Genomic DNA, 4474 nt, shown 5'->3' with positions numbered 1-4474 from the left:
TCTTTTCTCTGCAGCTTTGGTTGCCGCTCCCTTGTTACGAGTAGTTCTCGACCTAGAGCTCTGCTCACCAGCCATGGCAACGCCGGACGAAGAAGAAGCACCGATGAGGAGGAAAGGTAGAGTAATTTTCGGTTAGGTAGTTCCCCTTTTTATAACCTGAGTACTAGCACTAGTACTAATACCTGCATAGTGGGAACATGTTCAGGTTTGGTACGTACTAGTAGGTGTGAGCAGGCTTTCGAATGTGATGGGAACAAGGTAAAGATTAATTGATGGTTTTGGTTTCGAGGCCCGAAACGGCTCCCGATGAGTTTAGCGGAACATAAATTTCAAGTACTACACTGCTCAAATGCGTAAATACTTCCTCCGTTCCTAAATATAAGTCTTTGTAGAGATCCACTAGGTGTACTACATATGGAGCAAAATAAATGAATCTAGACTTAAAATGCATCTATATACATCCATATGCGGTTTACGGTGAAATCTCTACAAACACTTACATTTAGGAACGAAGGGAGTATTATGTTACTGTCAAAAATTGGCACAAAATACGAAGAAGACCAATGGAAGTACTACTAGCAACCCACGATTTAACTACTCGCATGCGCGCAGTGGAGTAATAATGTCTTTCTTCCGCCCACACGTCCACTCAATTTGCATGCGATGTATCAATTGACCATCAATGAAGTGAACGACTTTACACGCGTCAAATTATCACATGGGGTGGATCTTGGTACAAAATTGCATCCGCCCGTGTACCCGCGTGTGCGTGCGAGGGAATGAGTGCGTGTGTGGCGTGCGTGCACATCTTCGCTTCATGCATGTACCGCCAGTATGGCTCAGGGAGGACGAGTACATTCTTCTGGAACCAGCAGCGCGTCACTGTGATCAATCCACGCAAGGAGGTCGCGACAACTCCTCCACATGTGCCACGTGGCTTCATGAACTATAAGAGAGACACTGTGTAGCGTGCCATTGGTATTCTAATTTACGTGTTTTGCACATACTCGAAGTACTAGTAAGGTACACGTCATTGCACGCATCAGATTTTGCAACCAAATTATGAATAAATACCACAATATAGCATGTAAGCTCTGAGTCATATATGCCTAATGTAGCCCTTCATTTAATTCTTATAGTTCATCTCATTCAAAATCAATTAGTTTTTATAAGAAAGCTAAGAACGCGGGAATAGGAAAAACATGGGATTATAGAGGAATGCCGTCTTGAATCCTACAGGATTGTACGAGTGTTTGATTGTGCATAGAAAAAATGCAGGATTCTTTCAAAGAGGTTTGAGTGGATGGGATGTTTCCTATGAAATCTAGTGCAAATGAATCATATGGAAAATTTCCTATGGTTTACAATCCTACGAATCAAACAACCAAGATAGGAAAAATTCCTAATGATTAGAATCCTCCAAAATACCTTTGAAAATCCTTTGAATCAAAGAAGCCCTTAATCTATTTTGTGATTCATGGAATTGTGCATTGTAAAGCATAAAGTAAAAACAAATAATGGCAATTCAACTAGAAAAAAAGTTTGGGCAGTTATGATACGGAAGATTCTAGAACAAAAGAGAACCACTGTTGTTTTGAGGTTTGTGCATTCTGCTTAAGTTCAACCGTGGAGTCTGCTAGATTGTACATGTGGCAAAATCCGGTGGGGGGCTAGAAGATGGTGCGAGGGGCCGAGTGGAGGGAGACTATGAAGGAATGCACAAGTGCGAGATCGATATTTAGAGAGGGGGGGCGAGAACGTGCGCTGTTGCACGCAGTGGCGGAGCCATGAGAAATAAATGAGCTAGGGGGCCAAGCATTGCTAATCCTTTACGAGGAGGGTCAATTCATGAACTTAAACCATTTTTAGCAGCAATTGTCTAATGATCACATTCATATTAGCCTCGATATATAGTGATGTTAGGGGGGGCAGAGCCCTTACTGCCCCCTGTCTTCGCCATTGTGCACGCATCTGAGAGATGAAGCGGAAGGCATGGATGATGAGAGGGGGACGTTGGATATATAATTAATGTGGGTGTATTAGCTATATATGTTAATCCTATATAGAGAGGTATAGATTGATCGCTGTGGACGTGGGAAAGAGGGTGAGACCTCACTTGATATATCGATTGATCGGTTTGTGTGGAAAACTATGAAAGACCTAGCTATATACACACATACATAGAGGAACATCGATCGTTGCGCATGCATGCATGAGAGATAAAGAATGCCTGATATGATGGAGAGGGGGATGTGCGTGGGTGTGTGCCTTCATGGGAGACCGACCTGAAGAAAAAGATTGCATGTGCATGATGGATAATGCCGACTGGTAGTGTGTGTGCATACATGCACGAGAGAAAGTTAGTGGTACAATTATAAAGAGAAGACGATTGTGTGGGTGTAAAAGACTAGGTGGGGTCATAATCAATGTAAAGTTGAATTCAAATATTTGAATAAGAGATCCTGATGTTTGAAACCCATGCATGCATAAATATAATGGAGATCTGCACGGTGTTGTTTGGAAACGAGCATGTTGTAATGTATACACATTGAACAAGGTCATATTGATTCGAATTTGAGATACTGATGGCAGACATCATTTGGCCACGTCGCATCCGTGCATGGACACACTATTCTAATTGGAGATGATGGGCGGCTTTCGCATCACATATCTATATCTATACCCCTATATATATATATATATATATATATATATATATATATATATATATATATATATATATATTATATTTTTATATTGTGAGCGGGTAACTTTAACTTTGAAAGATGGTCGTTGGATGAGGCGAATCCGATGGTCCAAAGATGGCAAATTTGAGCACTACTGGCCGTTGGATATCATATAGATTCCACCAGATTTCGCCACATGTATAATCTAGAAGACTCCATGGTTGAACTTAAGCATAATGCACAAACATCAAAGCACAGGCACTTCTTATTTGTTCTAGAATCTTCCGTATCAGAATTGCCCAAATGTTTTTCTACATGATTTGCCATTATTTGTTTTTACTTTATGTCTTACAACGCACAATTCCATGAATCTTAAAATAGATTAGCTTTCTTATAAAAACTAGATGATTTTGAATGACATGAACTATAAGAATTAAACGAACATCTACATCATGCATATATGACTCAAAGCATACATGCTATAATGTGGTATTTATTCATAATTTGGTTGCCAAATCTCATGTGTGCAATGCACATGTACCTTACTCTAGTCTAAATGGTGTTTGTGTGTGTGTTGTGCGTGTTGAGGTGCAAATTGTCTTTTTTTGGTACACGTTAAGCTTGTTCTTCCAAAATTTCAAGCCGTGCCTTGCTATGCCCAAAATTCAAGCTAGCGTTTCTGTCTATCGTGCTACGAAACTCCTGCCTCTTCAACCCGCGCCTTGTTAGCCTGAAATATTTAAGATATATCTTTGTCTCATCGTGCTCCAACAACTCCCTCCATCTCAACCCGCGCCTTGCTATTCCAAAACTACAACGCGCGCGAAAACTCCCACCTCCTGTGAGATCCCGACACGCGAAATGCCCGTGGTACCCCTGAAACGAAAGAACCGCCTCAGTGGGGGTACTTTCATAACTTACCCCACATTTCAGACAAGTGCGTCCCTAAGCCATGGTTCCCCACTGCCATCCCATCCGCCCACCCATTCGTACACCAAGGCCGCGAAAACCCATGACGAAGCACCACACCCTCCTCCATCCGCCACCCAGTCGGAGCCTCTTCCCCGACGACGTCGTCCATAGTAACACCTCGACGTCCCTCATACACCATACTAGATGAGGATCCATCATTGATCTCGTGGTCCCGCCGGTTCAGCCACCCCATCCTCCACCTCCAAGGAGTTGCCCCGACGTTCCCCTCGTCTTTCGTGCCACCTCCATTCCCACACCACCGTCTTCACCTGCACCACCGGAAGAGCATCATCATCACCGTTTCCTTGGATGAAGTTGCGGCCTAATCGGCGCCACCAAAGAGGTTGTACACTAATCGCCACATTTTCTTCTTGATTCGATCTCACGGTGCTGTCGGCTCTCGGTCCCGAGCCGACACGGCATGGCTCCATCCATGGCGGCATCACTGGCCACTTCCTCCACGGCGTCGCTCCCTCGGTGGTGACGTCCACATCAGTAGGAGCTGTTGCTGCTTTAGCTCTCGCTCGTGCTGCTGCTCTGCTCCTGCTCTTGGTCCCCCTGCATGGTTTGCTCTTGCTATTGCTATTGCTCTTGCTCGCGCTGCTGCTCTCGCTCTTGCTCTTGCTTGCGATGCTGCTCCGATTTAGCTACACTTCAGTTGACTGAATCGACTTTTGGGTCAGTCAATTTTCAGGGGGTGGGGGGGCTCACCGGGGTGAAGGAAGAACCAGCCGCAGCGGGGAGGGGGGCTTGCCGGAGAGGTACCCCACTATCTATCTTAGGGTTCAGGGTGGGGGCAGTGGTCGCCGGCGGTG

This window comes from Triticum dicoccoides, chromosome 3B, assembly GCF_002162155.2.
Source record: "Triticum dicoccoides isolate Atlit2015 ecotype Zavitan chromosome 3B, WEW_v2.0, whole genome shotgun sequence".
Taxonomy (NCBI): Eukaryota; Viridiplantae; Streptophyta; class Magnoliopsida; order Poales; family Poaceae; genus Triticum; species Triticum dicoccoides.
Note: the sequence above shows the minus strand (reverse complement) of the source record.